We start from the raw sequence: 13,760 nt of genomic DNA on the forward strand, positions 1-13,760 counted from the left end.
AACTGCAACGCAGATTAAAACCCGTAGTCCGTAAATAAAAAGTTATGATCCAGACGGTGTATTTATTACAACAAAAGGCTCACGGTTCCTAAGACATGGCGTCCATTACGAAGTCCAATTTAGGCTGTTTGTAACTATAATCCTAGGTACTTAGTTGAATCTTTTTTTTCAGTCACCGGTCTTCTAACTGGTTTGATGCGGCCTTCCACGAATTCCAATTACAGGCCGTAAGTCCTGTGGATATACATTAAGTGTCTTTAAGGAAGTGGTTTCCATTGCCGCCTGCTGCTTCATGCCGTTGATCATTGCTGATTCTTTTGCCTTTTAAGGGCAGTTTTCCACCCTAAGGGCAAGATGGCGCCCTGAACCTCTGTCCACTCCTTTGCCCTCTATGACAAGGACGTTGGCAGAACGAGGGTGACTTCTTATGCCGGAAGTCTTTGGCTGCTAGTTGAATCAACAACCTTTAAATTTGTGCTATTTATCGTGTAACCTAAATATCAAGTAATTTGTAGTACTCCCGTGGAAGACCAAACATTTTTATTGTTCAGGGTCTTTTTCCTACTCTTCGACTATGCAGGTATCTTGTCTAAATCATTTTGCAAATTGGTTTTTGTCTTGTGATGACTTTACTAGATGGTAAACGACAGCATCACCTGCAAATAATTTAGGAGGTCTGTCCATATTGTGTCCTAAATCGTTTACGTAGGTTAAGTGCAGCAAAGAGCCCGTGTCACTTCCTTGGGGACCCCCATACACCTTCGGTTTCACTAGGTGACGTAATGTGACCTTTGTGACAAGAAATCACGAGTCCAGCCGTATAGCTGAAACGATACTCCATATACGTGCAATCTGGATTAGAAGCTACTTGGAGAATCAGTGTCAAAAACCTTTTGGAAAATTAGAAATATTGAATCAAACTGGGATTCCCTGTCGACAGCTTTCATTATTTCGTGCGAATAAAAAGCCATTTGTTGTTTGAATACGTGCAGGTAATGCATCAGTAGAGTGTTTTCTTCGAGGTATTTCTTAATGTTGTATCACAATAAATGCTTTAAAATCCTGCTGCAACTATATGTCAGTGATATGGTTACGTAATTTAGTCCTGTGTATTGATGTGACCTGTGCAGATTTCCAGTACTTAAAGGTACGAATCTTTGGTCTGGAGAGCGATTACATATGATTGCTAAGAACCGCGCTATTTCTTCAGCATACTCCGAAAGGAACCCAAGTCTGGAACAAAAGACTTCAAAGTATGAAGTGACGTAAGTTGCTTCACTAAAGCAATGGTATCTACTTTCAAAGTACTCATATTGGCAGCAATTCTTGATTAGAATTCTAAATACTTACTGTGGCTTATTTGGTGAACGAATTTCGGAAAACTGTGTTTAGAAACCCGTAGTGGCGCTTCCATCGGTTGCATTACCATTGCCATCGTGCTGTGACGGTATTGCGACATGCTGGTATACTTCACATACGACCAGGACCTCTTTGGATCTTCTTCCAAATTTAGAGACATAATTTCGTTGTGGAATCTATTAAAGGCATCTCACATTGAAGTCTGCATTGAGTTTAGAGCATCTGAAAACAATTGCTAACATTGAACATTTCTCGTTGTTTTAAATCTGTCATACTTTCTTCGTTGCTTCTCCAACAGTGTCCTGAGCTATTTTGTGTACCATAGGGGATTTGTTTCAGCTTCCCTCAACTTTCATCAACGCCATTTCATTGAATGTTAGCCACATTTTGTCGACGCTTACATACACTACTGGCTATTAAAATTGCTACACCACGAAGATGACGTGCTACAGACGGGAAATTTAACCGACAGGAAGAAGATGCTGTGATATGCAAATGATTAGCTTTTCAGAGCATTCACACAAGGTTGGCTCTGGTGGTGACACCTACAACGTGCTGACATGAGGAAAGTTTCCAACCGATTTCTCATACACAAACAGCAGTTGACCGGCATTGCCTGGTGAAACGTTGTTGTGATGCCTCGTGTAAGGAGGAGAAATGCGTACCATCACGTTTCAGACTTTGATAAAGGTCGGATTGTGGCCTATAGCGATTGCGGTTTATCGTATCGCGACATTGCTGCTCGCGTTGGTCAAGATCCAATGACTGTTAGCAGAATATGGAATCGGTGGGTTCAAGAGGGTAATACGGAACGCCGTGCTGGATCCCAACGGCCTCGTATCACTAGCAGTCGAGACGACTGGCATCGTATCCGCATGGCTCTAACGGATCCAGCAGCCACGTCTCGATCCCTGAGTCAACAGATAGGGACTTTTGCAAGACAACAACCATCTGCACGAACAGTTCGACGACGTTTGCAGCAGCATGGACTATCAGCTCGGAGACCATGGCTGCGGTTACCCTTGACGCTGCATCACAGACAGCAGCGCCTGCGATGGTGTACTCAACGACGAACCTGGGTGCACGAATGGCAAAACGTCATTTTTTCAGATGAATCCAGGTTATGTTTACAGCATCATGATGGTCGCATCCGTGTTTGGCGTCATCGTGGTGAACACACATTGGAAGCGTGTATCGTTATACTGGTGTATTACCCGGCGTGATGGTATGGGTTACACGTCTCGGTCACCTCTTGTTCACATTGACGGCACTTTGAACAATAGACGTTACATTTCAGATGTGTTACCACCCGTGGCTCTACCTGTCATTCAATCCCTGCGAAATACTACATTTCAGCAGGATAATGCACGACCTGTGTGGACCTTTCTGGACACAAAAAATGTTCGACTGTTGCCCTGGCCAGCACATTCTCCAGATCTCTCACCAATTGAAAACGCCTGGTCAATGGTGGCCGAGCAACTGGCTCGTCACAATACGCCAGTCACTACTCTTGATGAACTGTGGTATCGTGTTGAAGCTGCATGGGCAGCTGTACCTGTACACGCCATCCAAGCTCTGTTTGACTCAATGCTGAGGCGTGTCAATGCCTTTATTACGACCAGAGTTGGTTGCTCTGGGTACTGATTTCTCAGGATCTATGCACCAAAATTCCGTGAAAATGTAATCACATATCAGTTCTAGTATAATATATTTGTCCAATGAATACCCGTTTATCGTCTGCATTTCTTCCTGGTGTAGCAATTTTAATGGCCAGTAGTGTAGTAGATTTTGAAGGACTGGAAAGTGCTCTCAGGAAGACACCAAGATAATTTTTATATGCTTCTCATAAAGATGTATTTTGCGCTTAGTTTTGGTGTATTTTAACGTGACGATATTTACTCTTGCTTCAACAACATTGTGTCACTAATTCCTTCATTCGTCGTGCAGCTCTCTGTTTGTTGAGGATTGTTTGCAGCTAAGAAGTGTAGTATGTCGTGCCAGCTCCAGTACTAATTCCTGAAAATAAACTAGCACAGTATCAGGAATGGATAAAATTTTCCGTACTAGCCTAAAAATCCTTTGGAAAACAGTGCTGCCACAGTTTCCACTAGGAAAGCGATATATCAGGGTCTTCACAGTATGTTTTGCCTGTTGTTAGGTACACTCTCATTTCGTCTTCAAAACTCATTCTGAGGTGTGTCGGCCTCAGAAGTCCAGCCTCCAAATCTTCTTTTCTTGGACGATGGGCTCTTATCTTTATTTTTGTGTACATAGTTTCATTTTGTACAAACAAAATAGAACCAGAAAGCTGCTCTTGAAAGAAATTTCTGACTTTTCCTGCAGTGAGGCAAGTCAACAGCGACAGGTGAAAATTTGTTCGATATCGGGACTCGAACCAGGATTTCATAAGTGAGTCTTTTGCAGCGTGTGTAACGGCAGTTACTATTTTATTTTTCAAATAGTTAATTCGGATACGCTTAACAACAAAGTTTACAGACAGTCGCATATTGTCCTAGAGGCAAATGCTTCACCTAGAGACGACAATGAAGTGAAATACTCGTTGCTGAAATTTCGTTGATCTATAATTTGTATTTCTTCTCAGTTTAGTACAAGTCAACGAAACTTCAAAGCAAAAATCGTCCTGAGATGACGGGTGACGTTGATTCTGTAGGCTAGCGAGTTACTCAGCGGTTCAGCCTGCGCCGCGATGCGTCAGCTGATGTCAACCCGGCAGCCAGGCGGACCCGTCTGGTAAAAGTAAGATCACACTGAGCACAACTGCACTGCAGGCAAAGCAGCGCGGCACGACAGGGCTGTATTTAGTACACCACCTTTGAACAGCAGCGGCGCGGCAATGCGTGGTAAATATTTTTTATGTAAATCCTTTGCTGCCTCCGACCAAAATGGACGAAAGTGACGTGGATGTGATAATATTTTTTTTGTTATGCGAAGAAGATGTGTGCCGGCTGCTGTGACCGAGCGGTTCTAGGCGCGTCAGTCCGGAACCGCGCTGCTGCCACGGTTGCAGGTTCGAATCCTGCCTTGGGCATGGATGTGTGTGATGTCCTTAGGTTGGTTAGGTTTAAGTAGTTCTAAGTCTAGGGGACTGATGACCTCAGATGTTAAGTCCCATAGTGCATAAAGCCATTTGAACCATTTCAGGAAAATGTGTGTGTGTATGTGTGTGTGTGAGAGAGAGAGAGAGAGAGAACTTTGGTAGTCTTGGAAAGAATAGCGATGCAGGGATCTTTCCATGGTCAGATTTAGGAACGAAACTAGAAACAAATACATTGAATATACAAGATCCAAAAGAATTTGCAGGTACGAGAGTTCGACTGCGTCACGGGATTGTTGGAGTCGAAGATTTTCCATCAAAAACCTATTTGGTGAGACCATATCCTGGTACACAGTTAGATGACCAATCGAAAGAACTATGGCCGGTCGGAGTGGCAGAGCGGTACTAGGCGCTACAGTCTGGAACAGCGCGACCGCTACGGACGCAGGTTCGAATCCTGCCTCGGGTATGGATGTGTGTGATGTCCTTAGGTTAGTTAGGTTTAAGTAGTTCTAAGTTCTAGGGGACTGATGACCTCAGATTTTAAGTCCCATAGTGCTCAGAGCTATTTGAACCATTTTTTTTAACTATACCATTACAAACAAAGCAGGATCTAAGGAGTTTCAGAAAACGCTGTTGGAACATTGTGTCAAAAATTTAGGATTTACTATCTCAAGATCTCTCTCAGTCCAGAACCCGTACAGAACATGATTCTTGCCACTTATGTCATGCACGAGTTTCTCAGACACGATACAGCGTTGTTTGACAACGAAGAGACTGAAGATATACAATTGCGCGACCGTCTTCATACAGAAGGCAATTACGTAAATAATGCTATACAGATATGTGATTGATTCATAGCTTGATTTAGTTTCACGTAAGGTATTTGGTTTGGCAAACCGACATGGTAAATAGGGGACGTCGTTGAATATAAAATAAGTAGTAAAAACGTAATAGTAAGCATGTAGTCATAAAAAAAGATAAGGACCTAATCGGCTGTTTCACAAAATAAAGGAATTCAGGTATTTCTGCATTATGTTTACTCTGGCAGTATTCATACACTCCTGGAAATTGAAATAAGAACACTGTGAATTCATTGTCCCAGAAAGGGGAAACTTTATTGACACATTCCTGGGGTCAGATACATCACATGATCACACTGACAGAACCACAGGCACATAGACACAGGCAACAGAGCATGCACAATGTCGGCACTAGTACAGTGTATATCCACCTTTCGCAGCAATGCAGGCTGCTATTCTCCCATGGAGACGATCGTAGAGATGCTGGATGTAGTCCTGTGGAACGGCTTGCCATGCCATTTCCACCTGGCGCCTCAGTTGGACCAGCGTTCGTGCTGGACGTGCAGACCGCGTGAGACGACGCTTCATCCAGTCCCAAACATGCTCAATGGGGGACAGATCCGGAGATCTTGCTGGCCAGGGTAGTTGACTTACACCTTCTGGAGCACGTTGGGTGGCACGGGATACATGCGGACGTGCATTGTCCTGTTGGAACAGCAAGTTCCCTTGCCGGTCTAGGAATGGTAGAACGATGGGTTCAATGACGGTTTGGATGTACCGTGCACTATTCAGTGTCCCCTCGACGATCACCAGTGGTGTACGGCCAGTGTAGGAGATCGCTCCACACACCATGATGCCGGGTGTTGGTCCTGTGTGCCTCGGTCATATGCAGTCCTGATTGTGGCGCTCACCTGCACGGCGCCAAACACCCATACGACCATCATTGTCACCAAGGCAGAAACGACTCTCATCGCTGAAGACGACACGTCTCCATTCGCCCCTCCATTCACGCCTGTCGCGACACCACTGGAGGCGGGCTGCACGATGTCGGGGCGTGAGCGGAAGACGGCCTAACGGTGTGCGGGACCGTAGCCCAGATTCATGGAGACGGTTGCGAATGGTCCTCGCCGATACCCCAGGAGCAACAGTGTCCCTAATTTGCTGGGAAGTGGCGGTGCGGTCCCCTACGGCACTGCGTAGGATCCTACGGTCTTGGCGTGCATCCGTGCGTCGCTGCGGTCCGGTCCCAGGTTGACGGGCACGTGCACCTTCCGCCGACCACTGGCGACAACATCGATGTACTGTGGACACCTCACGCCCCACGTGTTGAGCAATTCGGCGGTACGTCCACCCGGCCTCCCGCATGCCCACTATACGCCCTCGCTCAAAGTCCGTCAACTGCACATACGGTTCACGTCCACGCTGTCGCGGCATGCTACCAGTGTTAAAGACTGCGATGGAGCTCCGTATGCCACGGCAAACTGGCTGACACTGACGGCGGCGGTGCACAAATGCTGCGCAGCTAGCGCCATTCGACGGCCAACACCGCGGTTCCTGGTGTGTCCGCTGTGCCGTGCGTGTGATCATTGCTTGTCCAGCCCTCTCGCAGTGTATAATGGTTATTTTCCAGGAGTGTATAATGGTTATTTTGAAGGTCTCATAGCTCTCGATATCCATTTGTACATACAATTATCGTTTCCTCGTCTAACGCCGTTTTGGTAAACAAACTTCCGTTTCACAAGTCAAAAGAGCTACGATTTGTATGACGTGCAGTGTCGCGACACTTGCTATAACGCACTAGCTATAATGGAAGTACGCGGCGCTGCACGGCGCGTCACAGTTAGCCTGTTGGTCAATTTTGCTTCGCAGTGCTGCGCCGTGCATTGCCGCTGCCGCGTAGTGCATTCTGTCTCGTACGATTCCACATTAACAATATCTGGTCGCGTCGTGCCGTGCGGCTCTGCTGCAGTGCGGTTCCACTCAGTTCTGCCCAGCTGCTCGGCCCGGAGGCCTTGAAGTCATGTAATATTAAATGCTGTGAGATGTTATATAATCTTCTATTACTCTATGATTTGTGTGTTGTTATGTGATTGTACAGAATAAAAGTTTTTTAGCGTATGCTGTTCTTCGTGCTGAAATGTTCCATGTCTCTGTTGTGATTTGACTGACGTTGGTCTTGCCGTGTGTTCTGTTTAGCGTCGATGTCCTCAGTATTTCTCACATTAGGATCATGTACTCTAGCTTTATTTTTCGTTTTAAAGGGTTTCTTTCATCTTCCTCTTTTTAGTGCTATATTCATTACTCACAGTGTTCACTATTTCTTCAGTTTCTGATTTGCTCAGCAGAAACTCGTACTCGACTGCCACTGGTATTGCAGCTAGCTCATGATATCTTAATTTACCGTACTGGGGCCACAATATTGCTGTTGTGTGACGAAAATGATAATACAGCTAGATTTGTAATAAGTGGAAGACCAAACGTGAGTCATATGACTGAACCGAACTTCGTACCACAGGTCAGGCATGTAAGTACGATTAGAGTTACAGAAAGTTATGTAACGCCTTACAGCATTCAATACTGTACACCTTCAGTGCCTCTAAAATTCATTACCCAAAGTCAAGGAGGCTAGGGTGTGTTCCTAGTGAATCTCCTTGCACGTGGTTTGCACAGGAATCCACAAAGCATCAACAATGGTTGCTGGTGGTTCGTAACGAACAAGCTACTGACCTACCATAGTCCAGATATATTCTTTGGGTGGCATCGATATACCAGGCGATCATGCAAGCCAGAGATGCAGTGGCAGCCAACCTTTCTTGTAAGAAGGGTTGTACACCCGTTTCTCAAAGTGAACAGGTACTGTTCAGTTGAAATATGGTATTCAGAGTTACTAAAGAAGAAGCAGTACCACAGACTCTAATACTTCCATGATTAAATGGATTCTGCTTATAATATCTTCAATACAAGGGTCTCACTTGCATCTTGTATCCAGTGGAAGTCTTTAACCACCATACATGGTGTATCTGCTATGCTTCGACGGTCACCACGGTAACGACACTGACACACATTAGTCCACTTTCACTGCAGTAGTTCTTGTCTACCATTATGGGCGAAACAGTGTAGCGTATTACAGGCGGAGAGAGAAGATATAGCACCTTTCGACGCTGATGATGCATACTAGTACTTACTCTCGTTTTCACTTCATTTGATGTTTCTTCGCCAATCTGATGAACCGCTGATTTTTGCAGTCACATCGTAGAGGGTCTTGCTAGCCCCCATGTATCTTATGTCGATGCAATCCTAATCATTGATTGCTTATTTGGTGCTCTACGCACCTTCAGAGCGTGGATTCTTTCAGTATATTGTTTCAGAGCGTTGAAATTTGTACGAGCCTTACTGTAATATATTATGTGCACTATCATTGTTGGTTCTTTTCTAAGCCCCAAACTTTGGCCGCCCGTTAGGAAAACGCAACGGCACCTTGTCAGACAATGATGCCCTCGTCGTCTCCCTGAGTGACGTTTTAGTTACAAGTGTGACGGCAGACCTGTTGGTCTGCAGGACCAGCAGTAGTGCATAACGGACGAGCCATAACTTGACTGTGAGATATAACACATTGGCCCTACACGAAATGAAGTGTCCAATTATTTGTAAATTATTTGTAAATAACAGTTGTAATAACATAAATTATCTCCCCAAGCTGGATAGCATAATCAGTCTATCACAACATAAATTATCTACTGAAAGTCGCCCCGACAAGACAGCAGTTATTGTGCAAACATTACACATGAGAGGATCATTGAGAAGCTACAACAGCGTAGTGGATGGCATAACAGTCATTTGTCTTCTATGCACGCACCAGTAACATAGACGTTGTAACACATTAGATTCAAAGTTATCTTGATAAATAGATAAAAATGGAATCTACATTGTAGTTACTTGAAATCAAATAGTACAACGAAAGCTACAATCTCTGTTTGACAAAATACAATAATTATGTTTTTCAGGACGATTTCTCAGTCGCCTGCAAGGAATGTAGTCAGCCAGCTCCTGCACTTTAAATTGTAAATTACAGGGTTGTGATAATACTCTTGTTACATTAAAGAGCACAATCGGTCCGTAAAAAAATGAGTGTGACTTTCGGAGGTACTGTAAAAGTTAATTTCAACAGTCGTTGATTCCCCTACAGGCAATGCCTGTTCCCGTTACAGTAATTATGCTTTATATTAGAACTTCAGGTACAAACTGTGAGAAAATAACGTCCCCGGGACTCTGTCTCTGTCAAACTATAACATAGACAGTGTAGCATACCGACGAAATATCAGCTCAATAAATGCTTAAGATCTTGGTGGAACGTAGGAATCTCATCGAACATGTAATAGAGTTCCTTCACAAAAAATTTCTGGAGATATTAATGTGCATTTTTGTTACGTAAAATATACATTCAGTGTTATATTACAAATTATTGACCATTGTTACTATAAAAATCTTTTTCTAAAATGTCAGTGAAGATAATACTTTCAAGATGTTTTACCACTTCTGTAAATCTGATAACACAGTGACAATTTGTATTTCATATAGGTCTAGACAATGAAAATACCATCTGTCTGTTCGTAAGTTACATTGTCTAATACTTTAAGGACAAAATATGATGACAATAAGTTACAATTTTACCTGATTTATTTATGTTATTTGACTGTGTGAAGCGCTAGATTCATTTGGATACACTGATATTTTCTAGAAATTTTGTTTAACGAGACGCAGATAAATATGACAAGCTTCTCCACCACTTCTCATGTGTCATTATTTTTTGACTGGGGATAAATCACCACACGTGTGTCACGGGTGTCAATACTAGCTCCACTCTTCTTATTACTAAATCATCTGCCATCCTACGCCAGCAAAGGGAAATAACTGAAGTTGAAAATAACATAATATCGGTGTTATATAATTCCAAAATTCAGCATTTTTTGGTCTGTGTGTGAGTCCTGATGTCAGTGGTGGACATAATAGACTGTAAGCTTACTTAGCGTAATTTTTTGTTAATGTAGTACAGGATGTTATTCTGAAATAATTTAATTCATACAGTCAACGAATTCATCGCACACAAACGCAGAGCAAGTGCAATATATGACACACCATCAAAACTCTTGCATACAACAGTTTAAATATCGAGACATAACAACAATAGCCCCACGGTACATAATTTCCTTATGTAATTAATAATTTTTCATAATTTTAAAACGATATTAAAGTTCATAAATATCATTATCATCGTCTTCCAGCCAGTAGTACGTTTACAGCCTGTTGCAGTTACATGAGTCGATATGCTGGCTGCATGGTTTGCCTGTGTCTGTTTCCCTATTCGGTCGACATGTTGTGGCTACAGTATTCCTTCCACTGTACTTTGTACATATTGTAGTAATACAACTTACTTGTTGAGCGTTGGTTGAATGCTGGTTTCAGATTTAATTCCCTTTCTTATGCTCCTATGTCATCTGGGAGGCTATATATTTTAACAATTCTCGGCAATCTGTCTCCTTTCTGCCTTTCATTTTCATCAACCTTCTGAATAGTCTATGTTTCAGAGCCATACAGTAGTGTTTTATAAATTGGAAGCGGCCCTTTTAAGGCTTTCATTATCGTTGTGGATATAGTTTGTTGTCATAGCTTTTTCATAGCTTACATGACACTAACATCTCCAGCTATTTTTTATTATATGAGTAATTAATATTTCTTTTTTTTACATTTTCCAAATACAGTATAAAAACAGCGGACTCTATCGTTCACGCCTGATTATGTTATTCACTGGCAAACTAGTTGTTAAGCATATTTTGATTTAAGAAGATGGTATTAATTTTTTTGGATGTAAATAGTGTTAATTATTTTGTGCTATAAAGCATATTTACAAGCACATACATTTCGTTTAATACAAAGAATATGTGAAATACACAAAACTATATATCCAGTCGTATTTAGATAGATCTATTTTTCTTATTTTAAAGCTATTCAGTGATGGTTAATTTATCAGTCACAGAATAATGAGTTAAACATAATGGGGAATTCATTCATCTGGTGTTCACTGCACTAGAATGATGCCATATGGTACGTTCTAGCTGAAGTCTGAGTAGGTGATGATGTAGATCATGTAAATCCTTCTACTCTGATTAGAAGCTTCACTATACCAAATTATAATTTCATGATTTTTTCGAGTAAGATGTCGTGGTGCAAATCATACAAGTATTAATTATATAGTGATTGGACAATTCAGTTCTAAACTACATAGTTTGAAGTTGGTTTTGAATGAATGCAGGATTTCTGCATGCAGTAGATACGTTAAACAAACTTCAGTAATGCTTGAGGGCTTATTATTAGTGGCATTATGTTATATATCATCATGAAAATAGTTGCCACAATGAACAAAAAGTCTAAATACTTTAATGAGGAGTTCCAAAACGCCATTCCAGACTTGCCGAATATGTTGCCACTATTGTGTGTAAGTTAACGAGCATTGCGCTCTCATTTAAATGTATGGACAAAAGAGTCAGCCTAAAGGAATTGTGAAACGAACCCTGTCGTCCAGGACCGCGTGCCACAAAGGGCGTATATTCACCACAAGATGGGGAAACTCACAAGAGTCTATTGTCTATTGAGCGCTAAGCGCTGTAGTGTGCGAGTGAAACAAACGAGAACCTACGTCATAGGTAAACCCAGTAGAAGCCGTTTGTGGCCAAGGAGACGTAGCAGTGTTAAATATGGTGGACCTAAGATCGACCATAAAGGGAAACGTTTATAAAAACTATTTAATTCTGTAGGAATGCAGGGAATCAAGCCACAGTCATTTTAATCTGCCATCCTCCATCAATTTTCATGGTGATCCCAATACAACTTGAATATTGATCATATCTATAATAGCTTAGGATTTACTGCTAAAGTGAAATCCACAAGGTTTGTAACAAAGCCCTGAATGCTAAAATTTGAACGCTTTAGTCGATCTTAACGATCGACATTTCATATAGCAGCGCATCATTAAAATGACAAATGTTGTAAATATCAACTTTGTAACTTTGTTTAAAAGATACAGTAAATTTAAATTTTCAGTATTTTCAGGTAAGCATCAGATCATCATTTTCTCCACACAAAACACATTGAACGATGACAGCACGACACCTTATTGAACCGATAAGTAATAGAATATTTGTTGTAAAGTCTAGTGCATAATAGTTACTTTTGTTCTTTATTTATTTATCTGAAAGCACATTGGTGCAAGGCTACTGGCCGTGGCATTCAAAGCTAAGAAGGAAATTGTATTGGTTTTACGTAAGAGAATTTAACATTTATTATGTAATGGATATCATTGTTACTTTATTTAGACCGTGAAAGTGGTCAAGCTTTGATTATTTAAATATGTTAAAATGCAAAATAATGTAGAATAAGCTGTAGCCAATCAGACGGACGGCTTCAAGGAAGGGAACTGCCCAAGTCAGTTGAGCCACTATGTTCGGCGCGCTGGAAATCTCGGCAGGGAACGGCCAGAGGGAGTGCTGGTGCAGACGCGAAAGCGGATAGTTCGGCTGGAGACAACAAAGGGTACAGTTGGAATTGAGACGCGAAAGCGGACAGTCGGTCTTTAGACAGCTAGGAAGTGAGAAACGACTTAGAAAATTTCGCGTTGTGTGGTATGGCGGGACTTAGTCCCTGAGCGGTGAGCACCCGCGCGCCTGGTGTGAACTCTTAACTTTTCACGTAGTTAACGAGGTGGAGTGTTGGACTTTTAATTCACGATGAGATTGTGAATGATCGAACTGTGTCAAATGGATATGCGCTCGAGTATAACATTAACTCTAAATACGATCACTTTCACTATTAGTTTGCTTTCTCGATAAACATTATTCTAACCAAATCGCAACTGTGTGGCCTACATCGTTTATGGGTCGTTAATTTAGTTCCCGATGTTATTATTACTGTTATTATATGTTATGTTAACTTTGTATATCACAAACTTGCCATCAGCCAGACAACTTAACCAAAAGGTCACAAGTGTCTAATTTAGGTGTCGTTCAACCCCTAGGCGAGTTTGAGGGAAGACATTTCGACGAAGAGGAATCGCATGTGAGCCCGAACGATGACATTTTGCACTAACACAGAGAGACTTAATGGCCATTGTTTCATATGTAATATGGATAATACCATCAGCTGTATTTACTGGTTTTATTCATATGCAACAGGTTTCTGTACGACAATTATCTTCGGGTCATCTCATAATTATAGGTGGTCATGCCGATACTGGGATTCATTATTCACAGAGACTGGAAGTTTAGACGTTATAAATAATTAAAATAGGCAGGCAAATAGACATAACAAACAGCTAAAATAAACAATAAAAGACAATGTAGAAAAACCTTGCAATGTCTCTATTTATTTACTATATTACAGTACACTATCACACATTCGGCATATTTATGTTAACACCATGTATTATATTTCTAAAGTAACTTTAAAGTTAAATTTGAAAGGAAATGCTAATTGAATCGTTGAGTTGGAAA

The sequence above is a fragment of the Schistocerca piceifrons genome, chromosome X, assembly GCF_021461385.2.
Source record: "Schistocerca piceifrons isolate TAMUIC-IGC-003096 chromosome X, iqSchPice1.1, whole genome shotgun sequence".
NCBI classification, from domain to species: domain Eukaryota; kingdom Metazoa; phylum Arthropoda; class Insecta; order Orthoptera; family Acrididae; genus Schistocerca; species Schistocerca piceifrons.